The sequence below is a fragment of the Amblyraja radiata genome, chromosome 37 (genome assembly GCF_010909765.2).
Source record: "Amblyraja radiata isolate CabotCenter1 chromosome 37, sAmbRad1.1.pri, whole genome shotgun sequence".
In the NCBI taxonomy this organism is placed as follows: Eukaryota; Metazoa; Chordata; class Chondrichthyes; order Rajiformes; family Rajidae; genus Amblyraja; species Amblyraja radiata.
The window spans coordinates 9,837,473-9,849,631 of NC_045992.1; the positions used below are offsets into that span (position 1 = coordinate 9,837,473).

Here is a 12,159-nt window from a genome sequence, read left to right on the forward strand (position 1 = left end):
TCGCTGCCACCATCACTGCCCCCCGCTGCCGCCTACTCACTGCCCTCACTGCCCTCCATGCCGCCTACTCACTGCCACCATCACTGCCCTCACTGCCACCATCACTGCCCTCCATGCCGCCTACTCACTGCTCCCTCGCTGCCACCATCACTGCCCTTGCTGCCGCCTACTCACTGCCCTCACTGCCACCATCACTGCCCTCCATGCCGCCTACTCACTGCCACCATCACTGCCCTCCATGCCGCCTACTCACTGCTCCCTCACTGCTCCCTCGCTGCCGCCATCACTGCCACCTGCTCGCTGCCTCTGGCCAGGGGGCGTGCTGACGCATGCGCGCCGTTGGCGGTGACGTCAGTGCCAGCTGTGTGCGGAGCTCGAGCGGCGGAGCAACGGCAGCGGCGGCGGCGCGAGGCCCAGCCCAGCCCAGCCCGGCTCCACACCCACACCCGCCCTCACCTCGCCTCACCTCCTCCCGGCCCGGCATGGACACCCTCAGCTCCGGAGACCGTCCGCACACCCCCGCGTCACAGGTACCGCGGGCCGATGGGGGACAAATCTCTGCCGATCATCCTCCATCCCCGTCCAGACCGACCTAGTGTCTCCCCAGCCCCGTCTTCTCACCCTCACCCTGAGCACCGTACCGTCCCTGTCCGATCCTCCTCCTGGACAGCTCCCCTCTCCCCGTGCATCCCATCCTCTCCCCGTGCATCCCATCCTCTCCCCGTGCATCCCATCCTCTCCCCGTGCATCCCATCCTCTCCCCTGGACATCCCGTCCTCTCCCCTCGCTCACCTCTCCTCTCCCCTGAACAGTTCTCCTACCCCTGGAGATCCCATCCTCTCCGTCTACACCCCCTCCCTCTCCCTGTTCATCCCCCTCTCCCATTATTCCCCCTCTCCCATCATCCTCCCTCTCCCATCATCCTCCCTCTCCCATCCTCACCCCCCTCTCTCATCCTCATTCCCTCTTTCCCATCTTGATCCCCCCCATCCCATTCTCATCCCCCCTCATCCCACCCTCATCCCCCCATCCTCATCCTCCCTATCCCATTCTCATCCCCCCATCCCATCCTCACCCCTCTCTCCCATCCTCACCCCCTCTCTCCCATCCTCACCCCCTATCTCCCATCCTCACCCCCTCTCTCCCATCCTTAATCCCCTCTCCCATCCTCACTCCCCTCCCATCCTCACCCTCTCTCCCATCCTCACCCCCTCTATCCTCCTTCCTCCCATCCTCTCCCCCTCTCTCCCATCCTTAATCCCCTCTCCCATCCTCACTCCCCTCCCATCCTCACCCTCTCTCCCATCCTCACCCCCTCTATCCTCCTTCCTCCCATCCTCTCCCCCTCTCTCCCATCCTCAACCCCACCCTCCCATCCTCACTCCCCTCCCTCACCCACTCTCCCATCCTCACTCCCCTCCTATCCTCACCGCCTCCCATCCTCACCCCCCTACATCCCCCTCTCCCTTCATACATCCCCTCACCCTTCATAAATCACCCCTCTCCCATTTTTCATTACCCCTCTCCATCTTTCATCCCCCCCCTCTCCCCGCACATCCTGCTTCTCCCATCTTCTCTACCTGCCCCCCTCCCCATATATCTTCCCTCTCCCATTCTTCCTTCCCCTGCACATCCCCTTACTCCATCCCACCTCCTCCCTATATCCCCTTGTTCCAAACTTCTACACTGCGTACATTTCCTCCTACAACATCCTTCCAACTCTCCATACAATCCTGACCCGCCCTCCCTCTCTTGCATCGCCAAATCGCTTTCTGGTCCCATTTCTTCATCCTCCTTAATGAGAGCTCTTTACCCTTTCTCCTACACCCCCTGACACCTGGTCCCTTTTCTATCTGAGGGTTCTGCTGCACATTCTTCACACTATCCTCCTTCCTCCCACTCCTCAAAAAGCAACTCCCCTGAACACTCTTCATGCTTCACCTCACATTTTACCCTGCTGTTTTAATAATGATGGACCACGGGAGAGTCAAATTGAGGTCAAGGGAAGGGAGCAGGATGACAGCAAGATCGTTCATTTTTTTGCTTATTGTATCACTTTTGTTCAAGGGCTGAGGCACTTCCTGTTTGATTGAAACTTAATAAATGAAAGACTTAGTCATCTCCCTTTCTTGTCTCCCTCTCTCCCTCTCTCCCTCTCTCCCTCTCTCCCTCTCTCCCTCTCTCCCTCTCTCCCTCTCTCCCTCTCTCCCTCTCTTCCTCTCTTCCTCTCTTCCTCTCTCCCTCTCTCCCTCTCTCCCTCTCTCCCTCTCTTCCTCTCTTCCTCTCTTCCTCCTCTTCTCTCTCCTCTCTTTCTCCTAATGTAAGGCTTAGGCTTACTGAACTAATGTAGGACATATAAATAAAGAGAGTTTTTGGGTTGTGTGTCTGAAACGCTACATATTAGATTGTGGTTCTGAAAGTGAATTATTAATTTACTGACAAATGTGTAACTTATTGTCTGCTGTTATAGGGAGGATAATCTCTATTTTGTACATGGATATTGCTTACAGTTGCTTGCCTTGACAGAACTTCAGACCCAGCCAGAGATGGGTCGAAGGTATTACAGTGTGAAGCTTTTCATTAATGTAAATGTCCAGTTCAGTGATGTCTAGTTGTGAGCTGTGAGATAACAATGTACTGCGTCAGACAGGAAGTTATTGTGGCAAAGCTCCATCTGCATCAGTGGTAGAAATTGATTTTTGAGGTTAGGACATAAGGAAAAGGGGAAACAATGGCTTATATTCAGAAAAGTGATGACAGCAGAGCTTTTTTGCAATTTTGAATGAGCAGTGGATAAGATTCAACATCTAAAGCGATATATCTGATTCCAGGAGATTATCTAAATTGTGAACCTAAATTGCAAGAGCATACTAATGTTTCCTTAATATCTGTTGCTGAGATATTTTGCAATCACCTTGACCCAATTAACACTTCATCTTCCCAGAGGACAGTCACTAATTGGTTCAGACAAATGTATCGTTCAGGCAAATGGTAGATTTGTGGAACTCTTTGTGAGCAGTCCGCTGAGTAGCGCGACTCAATTGTTTTGCAGCTATCGTCTTGATCACATTTGACCTTGGTGATTCCTTTAGGACTCGCTTGTTTTTTGACCATTTTGATGAACTGGCTATATATAAACCAATGTTTTGTGTTGGTTTTCAATTAGATTTAATACCAGTTGTTGAATTTTATTGTTAAGTAAATGGCTGCTTTATGGTGTTATCATATCATAATATTTTATTATTCAAATCTTGTGCTATGTATAAGGACTGTTTTTAATAGCTGTTAATCAAGGTCCATGTGACGGGCTTTGACAATGAGGGTCTGATCCTTTTTTTCACACAGAGAGTGGTGAATCTCTGGAATTCTCTCCCACAGAAGGTAGTTGAGGCCAGTTCATTGGCTATATTTAAGAGGGAGTTAGATGTGGCCCTTGTGGCTAAAGGGATCAGGGGGTATGGAGAGAAGGCAGGTACAGGATACTGAGTTGGATGATCAGCCCTGATCATATTGAATGGTGGTGCAGGCTCGAAGGGCCGAATGGCCTACTCCTGCACCTATTTTCTATGTTTCTATGTCTGGTGCGTTTTGTAATCCTTCAATAATGTGTCTCCGGCTTCTTCCCTGCAGCTGATTTTGACCTCAACCACTTTGCATCATCCTAATTTTTTTTTTACTGAATGTGATTTTCTGCTCTCCACAGTTATGAAGCAATTTTTAAAGAAATAGAAGTATCCAAATATTTGGGTAACTAACAAATTTGCTTGTACGTAGCAACTTCTTAGTGAGGTTGTGAGGCAGAGAGACTTGGGGCTAAAACATAAAAATCGTAAAGTAGTTAACAAAGCAAGTTAATAAAACTTCTTTATTTCTCAAGTGCTTATTTCCTGAGCAATAAGTCACAATTAACAAACAGAACTTTGAAAGAGGAATGGATTATGAAAGGAGGGTTTTGCTGCAATTGCTGGTAAGACCACATCCAGAGACGCTGAGTTGCTCCAACACTTTGTGTCTTTTTCTTTAAACCAGTATCTGCAGTTCCTTGTGTCTCCATTTTACTGCTCCACTCTCCAAAATCCCCTCAAGGTACACCTACTTTGAAGATGTCCACCTCCTTTGTACAGGGATTTTGTGAGATCCTCTATCACCTCCTGCTTTGTGATACTTGCTGCTCTCCTGCTCTTCGAACATATTTTACAAAGACGCTTTCCCCTACACTAATTTTCTCAATTTCTGGAATACCATGTATTGTTTTGCTCACGTTTGAGAGGTAACATTGGAGATGATTCAGCGATTGTTTACAAAGTTGATTCCTGAAGTGAAGGGATTTTTATTGGAGCAATCAGCTTATAGGAGTACAGAAAAATGACTGATGACTTTTTGATTACAAACAAAGGCCATTTCAAAAGCAATTACTTAATTTTTGTTAGGCTTTATGTTACATTGTTTTATAGGGTGTAGTTGCGCAAGTGTCAATAGAAATGATTGCTTGTCAATTTCAATGCCCACCCCTGGTTAAAGGTAGCAGCTGTGTTCTTAAGAGACAATGGTGTCTGATTAATGCAGGGAGTAGAAACATAAGTCAAATCAATTTTATTTCTATAGCACATTTAAAAACAACTCTTGTTGACCAAAGTGCTTTACATTAGTGCAGGTACTCGCGTGCTACAAACAGTGGTACTTAGATAGATCACCAATACATACATAAATACGTACATACAGTAGCAATGTTACAAAATTTTGAGATTTTAAAAATCAAGTCTGTAATTTATCCCATCAGATAAAGCATAAAAATAAGTTTAATTTGACATCTAATTCACTTTCATATCTCAAGTATTTAAAAAGTTATGGCCATTTTCATACTCGGAAATGAGCATCTTGTTCCCTATTGATTTTCTATGGACATAACAAAAAAGTTGTGATCGTGAACAGTCAAAAGCCCATAACTTTCTTAAAAATTAAGAGAACTGAATGAAATTTTCAGTTATCATAGATTGAAGCATTCTGAAACAAATATAAAATAATCTTACTTGGATGACCTGAAATTAAAGCATATAATTAGTTAGTTACCTAATTGTAGCTAATTTCAGACTTCAATTACTAGATCTAAACATCTATCCATTTCTTAATAAATGATTAACATTTTTAAATAGCCTAAATGTCCAAATAATATTCACAAATAATTCACAATAAAACATGATTTTTAAATCTCATTTACATTAATTTATAGGCCAAATGGAAGGAATTTAGTGTTCAATTGCTGTAAATAAATGCCCATTTAAATCAGCTTTCCAGTGGGTCCCTGTGGAACGCGCTGGTTTAGAACGTTCACATTGCGGTAGATTCGTGCCTCAAATGCCGAGAAAAATACTGCGCGATATAATGGGCCCAAATTGAGCTACTCGCAATATTAAATTTTGTATAAAAGGATCTTTAGAAGCCCTTTTGAATGTAAAAATATACAACCTACCTTCTGCTATTTTCTTTATGAGACCCTGCGGTTGCTGACGGTCGCGGGTTTAAAGATTGATTTTTAAACTACTATAACTATTATTCAAGGCCTTTAAACCTAATAATAGCTTTTGCGACGGGGTCTATCAGCGATTTTTCGTTAATAATTAACTAGGCTGAACATTTTCGATTGGAACAGCTTAGAGAAAATCGCGTTTTAAACCCGCCCCCTCTAAACGGCGCCAAAATCGCGCACAACCTCAGCGGCAGATATTCAGCGACGCTTCAGGTAGGCTTTGCAACATACCTACATACAGCACTCCCGCAGAGGACCTCGAGAAAGGCTTGAGAGTAGAAATAAGTTTTAAGTCTAGACTTAAAAGAGTTGATGGAGGGGGCAGTTCTGATAAAGAGGGTGCTGTTCCATAATCTAGGTGCTGCAACCGCAAAAGCGCGGTCGCCCCTGACCTTATGCCTAGACCGCGGGATGGTCAGTAACCCCAAGTCGGCCGATCTGAGGGATCTGGAACCGGTATGGTGGGAAAGCAGATTTTTGATGTAGGTGGAGGCAAGCCCGTTAAGGGCTTTGTAAACAAAGAGAAGGAGCTTGAAGTTGATTCGGAACCGCACTGTCATTTTATTGTCCTATATACCGTCCAAAACAGTTTCTTGTTCTCTGCTTGTTAATTTACAAAGTAACTTTGAAGTTGTTCTTCAGTTTTCAATCAAAACCAATTTGGCCCGTGTAATTCAAATCGTTTTTCGTTAATTCATGACTCGTGTGATATCGAATTCATGTTAATGACACACAAATTATAGCAGAACTGCCTGTACTTAAAATCACTGAATAAAATGATTGCAGTTTCAATTTACAGATTCATTGAGATTTAGGACCACGTTAGATCATAGGATTATGCTTGGGTAAATAATATAAATCAATGTTGTGAATCACTTCAGGCACCAAGTGAGAAAAACGTTGGAAAAGTTTGATAGATCAGGCAGCACCTATAGGGAGAGAACTTTGTCTCTGCAGAGATTTTCCTGACCTGCTAACTATTTCCGGCACTTTCTGTTGTGTCAGATTTCTAGCATCGGTAGTTTATTGTTTTTCTCTGCACTTTACAGGAATAATAGAGTATTACAATATGGAAACAGGCCATGTCCTCCAATGAACATTCAGTATTCTTTCTGTTGAAGAACCACACAGCAAATGTATAAATCAAAATATAATATCTGATTTCAAACCTCAATATCAGCTTGGCTGAACACTATTGACTCCATTGAAAAGATTGTAGTTTCAAGCTGTACTACAGACTTTGGTTACATAATATAGATGCTGCTTCAGTGGAATTTGCCAAGCTAATACTCATTGGTCTATTGCTGTGTACGTAAAAGATTCCTTGGTACAATTGACATTGTGTGGCTGCAGTAAGGCACCAAACTTTATGTAAGATAAAATGACAAACCTAATCTAATTAACAGATTTGCATTATATGTTTCGATAGGGAGATTTTCTGAGCAGGAAGCTGTTACCTGATTCCCCAGGTCATTGTGTCTGACTGAGATCCCTAGGGGTTAATTATTTATAATGTGTATGCACAGAGGGATATATCTTGTCTGAACACTAGCAGGGCCAGAAGTTGCAGTGTTATAACTTGCTCATATGTGTTGGTTTTTCATGCTTTTAACTATTACTCTACAATAATTAAAGTAATATGTCTGAAGAAGGGTCCTGTCCTGAAACATCACCTGTCCGTTCCCTCTCCAGATGCTGCCTGCATGCTGAGTTTTTCCAGCATTTTTTGTTTTGCTTAAGGTTCTGGCATCTACAGTTTCTTGTGTCTCAATTATGAGATGGAATATTGGAAGCCTGGATTGCATTAGCTGCTATTATCTAGTTGGTGTTGCAGATCCAAAAAAAAACTTTTCATTGGGATGGGTAAGGCAGACACTTCTATGAGAGGAACCCATGTCTGACAGCTAAGAAAGTTAATGCGCTGATGTGCTTTCTTGATCGCCACATGATGTGAAGGGACCAGATTAGGTTGTATCAATTGATATAAAGATTGAGTTGGTTTTCTACTTAGCCACACAGTCATGGAGTTACAAGTACTAAATGAACGAACTGAGCATACAATCCTGAGGGGCACCAGTGTCAGGATGGTGGAAATGTTATGACCAATTCTAACTGACTGATGTTTGTCAGTTTAGATGTCCAGTTGCCAGTTGGAGGCCCCAACGCCAAGATTCAGAATTCTAGGGATGAGTTTACTAAGTATGATAGTGTTTAAGGCTGAGCCCTAGTTAATGAATAATATCTATTCATAGATGTTCCGATAGTTAACGTGATGCTGGGCTGAATGTAATGCAGGAGAGATGTGGTCTTCCGTAGCCCTAATGTTCCTGTATGCAAACTACAATGGGTTTAGATTTTCTGGCAGACTGGTAACAGATGGGGTCATTATCAATCTTCAAGGCACGGTGCGGTAGGTTAGAGGTTAGTTGATGTTAGAGCTACTGGTCATTAGTTATTCAAGCAGGTCACTTTATTTTTCTTGGGGAGTGTAATGGGGGTTTCCTTGAAGCAGATGGAAATAGAAGACTGTTGAAGTGAAAGGTTGAAGACTTCATTAAAGGCAGTGGCCAGTTGATTGGTGGACAGTGTCAAAACTGGTCCAGGGACTCCATCCAGGCCAGCAACCTTCTGAGAGTTTGCCTTTGTGAAAGTAGATCTGGCTTCTTGACTATTGCAATCTTCAATTGGTTGGCAGTTAATGTGACATCCAACTTAAGCCCACTATCTGCTGGAGTGGGGTCACGTTTTGTGTCTGATTACTGTTTCTCATGTGAAGATAGAAGGCAGTGACAAATATTTTCTGGGGGTTGGCTTAGTTTTAAAAATTATTCTCCCAGGCTGTTAAGATCCCAGTTCACAAAATATGCTTTTGAAATATGGCTACCTTCATTGGCAGTGCAATGCATATAAATCTCTGTAATATGATGATGGCATTTTGCTTAAAAAAGTGCATTGGTACAAATGCTGACCGTTGCAGCATACTTCATTATAATATCTGCCAGGACTAATTGAACACATTTCTTGGGCAAGATTAAAATAGATCAGACAACATTAAAAAATAATTTGTCCTTGTGTTAATGTTTGAAGTAAGAATTTTGTGATACTTTGCAATATTATATTATTTACCTGACACAAACAGATTTTTCATAAATAATATTCTGTTCATGTTCTCCTATGGCATTAATTTTGTGTTTGAATCAACCTGGCTTTAAAAAAAATCAAATTACATGAACTTAAAAATCAGGAATCTGCATTTCTTTCTTGCACAAATCTTTATAGATTGTAAAATTGCTTTTTTTCCCACTCCCTGTAGATCATCATACCTGAAATAGCCTGCATTAGTTGTATTTGATGAATATTTTCTGCTTCTTTGTGGCACATAATTGTGTTTTTACCAGTAACTACATGTTTTGCAAATTCATATTGAATGCTGTATAGTCATGGCAGTAGTAAACGAGAATTTCTGTTTTAGGTTTGTACTTCAGAAGTTTACTTTCAAAATACTTGTATAAAATTTAATTTAGTATGCTCCAGTTTAAACCTGAAATCCCTTGGTCTTCGCCTTACACTCCACCAGCTCCTGCATATAGCACATCGTTCTCCGCCACCTCGAACATGATCCCATCACCAGTCCCATCTTCCCATCCCTACCCATTCCCCTTCTGTGGAGACCGCTCCCTTTGCAATGCCTTGGTTCACTCTTCCCTTCCCATCCAAACCACCCCCTCCTCAGGTACTTTCTCCTACAACCACAGGAGAATTAACACCTGTTCCTATATGTTATTTGGAGTACTGTGTTCAGTTTTTGTCATTCTGCTGCATGTAGGATGTTGAGCTGAAAAGAGTGCAGAGAAGATTTTAGGGCCTGTCCCACTTTCACGACTTAATCCAAAACCTCTGCCGAGTTTAAAGGACCTAAATAAAAAAATCAAGATTTTGGTAATCTATGAACTCCTATGACCTTCCACGAATATGCTCACGAACTGGAGTGACGGAGGTCACGTGCTGATGTTGCCGTAAGCTTTTTTTTCACTCACCTGTCCAGCTGCCAAGCTATGAGTACCCGCGAATATCTACGAGTACCTACGACAACTTACGACTACCCTCACAGCCTACTATGGTCTGCCCACTAACTAACTACGAGTAAAAAGTTACAATTTTTTAAATCCCGACTTTTTTTACTCGTGGACATTTTTCATCGGGCTGGAAAAAACGTCCCAACTTACCTGATGCCCGAGTACCTACGGCTAGCATAACGAGCCGCTACGATATATCTACGAACTCCTACGGACTCGTTACGAACATTCTGCGCCTTTGAATCAGGGGAAAACTCGGGAGAATTTGTGAATTACCTCGTGAAAGTGGGATAGGCTCTTTCTAAGAACTTGAGGGGCTTTGCCATCTGGAGAGGTGAGGCAGGATAGGACTATATTCCTCGGTGGTGCAGGAGGATGTGAGGTGATCTTATAGAAGTGGGTAAGATCATGAAGAGAATAGATAGGTTTATGCACAGTCTTTTATCCAGAGTAGGGGAATCAAGAACCAGTGGACATAGGTTTAAGTTGAGAGGGGAAAAATTTAATAGGAATCTGAGGGACAACTTTTTCACAAAGATTGTGGTGAGCATATGAAATTAGTTCCCTGAAGAGGTAGTTGAAGCAGGGACTATCACAGGGACTATCATTGAGCAATTAGATAGGTGCATGGATAGGACCAGTTTAGAGGGATATGGGTACATGGCTAGGAAAGGTTTAGATGGAAATTGGCCAAACACAAGCAGGTGAAACTAGCGTTGAAGGGGCATCTTGGTCAATATGTACAAAGTGCTAATCAACTCCCCCACTTCCTTCCCTATCTCCTTCCCCTGTGCCCCACCTGGACTTGCACCCTTTTCTCCCTTCCATTCCTCTCTATTTCTTCCCTCTATATTCCTTTGTCTAGCTTTACAATTGGCAACTCTTCAATGCTTGCCAGGCTTTGTTCTGCACCTCCTCTCTTCCAGCTTTCTTTCCCTCCACACTCACCCCTCGCCCCCATCACCATCAGTGTGAAGAAAGGTCCCGACCCTTCTTCATCCATGATCACATTGAATGGCCTACTCCTGCACCTATTGTCTATTGACCTGAAACGTCACCTATCCATGTTCTCAAGAGATACTGCCCGACCCGCTGACTTACTCCAGCACTTTGTGTCTTTTTTTGAACTAATATATTCTCTTTTGTTGTGTGAACATTAGTGTTATTTCCTCTTCCACCTCTGTTCTTGTATAACATATAATTAAATTGCCAGCTATTGCTTCTCCAATCTTGCTCTCAAACTAGAAGCTTGATAGCATGAAAAAATTATGATTTCACATTTAAGTACTCTTCAGATTTAAGTGTGCTTTTCATCTCATAGCTGCAAACCTGAGGTTCCAACCCAGCCAAGGCTCGTGATCACATGTGTAAACCCACATCCGTTTGTGGCACCATGCACTGAAACATTAATGTGCTTCAACCAATTGGCATCTATGACGTCAAATAAAATTCAATGTTCTGTTTGGAACTGTATGAAAGTTTCTGGGTTTATGAAGACAGATAAAATCTCTCAATTTTGTACCATAATATCCACTTTGAAATTCCATTTCAGATGAGCAGGTTATTACTTTATTGTGCATGATTCCCTGTGAATAGGAACAAGGGTAAAGTTTTTAAATCGCATTTCACCATTTATTTAGATCATGGCTGACTTTAAATCCAGTTTATGCAGCTCAATCAAGTTTATCCATTTTGATCCACATTTCTTAATAACCAAGCAAAATCCATCAGTCTCTGTCCTAGTTAAAATTTTTGGGCCAACCTTTTTTGCCTGGATTTCAGTCCGAACTAGTCTCAATGATGAGAGTGCCTCGACTCTTCTGAAATTGGTGGTGTGGCTTCAGGAAACCCTGGGGAATTGTAAATTGGTCGAAATTGAGGTTTGGAAGATTCCAATGGGCAAGGAGTCATTGTTATCAGTTGTAGTCCTAGGACATTGCTTCTGGAATCCAAGCCTCAATCATTTTGAGCTGCTTTATCAACGACTGACCTTCATAAAGTTAGAAATGGGATGTTTGCTGATTGCACAGTGCTTGCATTAGAAGATGATGATGTTTGTGTATGTAAACATTAAGACCAAGACCACATGCAGATAGAGGCTGATCAGTTGGAAGTACCATTTGCACCACACAAGTGCAAGGTAATGACCATTTTCAGCTAAACGGAGTTTAACCATCTACGCATGATATTCAGTGCTTCTATTCTACATGAATTATGATCATCATCATGAGAATCATTGTTTACCATTGATTACAGCTCGTCCATCTTTCTGAACACACATTCCTTCCATTCTGGCTCACTTTGATCTGCATCAACAAAATGCAGAGCAGTGTTGTTGAGATCATTTTGACTAGATCTTTAAAACTGATACATATCTCATTCTGAAAATTAATACCCACTGAAGAATGGTTTTGGAGATCTTGCATATTTCAGAGTGCCTTTTTTGGACCAGCCTGTAGATCAGTGCATGCTCCTTTAACATAGTGACCTCACCACTACTAACCACTCCCTATTATCTTCAGTATAACTGTAGCCTCCCCACGTCTCTCTCGCTCT

At 42.8% G+C, this 12,159-nt stretch overlaps 1 protein-coding gene across 3 annotated transcripts in view; it reads left to right on the forward strand.

The window, feature by feature from the left end:
• Nucleotides 1-347: 347 nt before the first annotated feature.
• Nucleotides 348-12,159, forward strand: part of ccser2 (coiled-coil serine rich protein 2) — a 350,893-nt gene continuing 339,081 nt past the window's right edge. The window contains exon 1 of one of the 3 annotated variants that reach the window (XM_033012715.1): nucleotides 348-530. The gene's annotated coding sequence lies outside the window, so the exon portion shown is untranslated. The remainder of the gene's footprint in view (nucleotides 531-12,159) is intronic. The other 2 variants (XM_033012716.1, XM_033012717.1) reach the window with 2 other exon arrangements.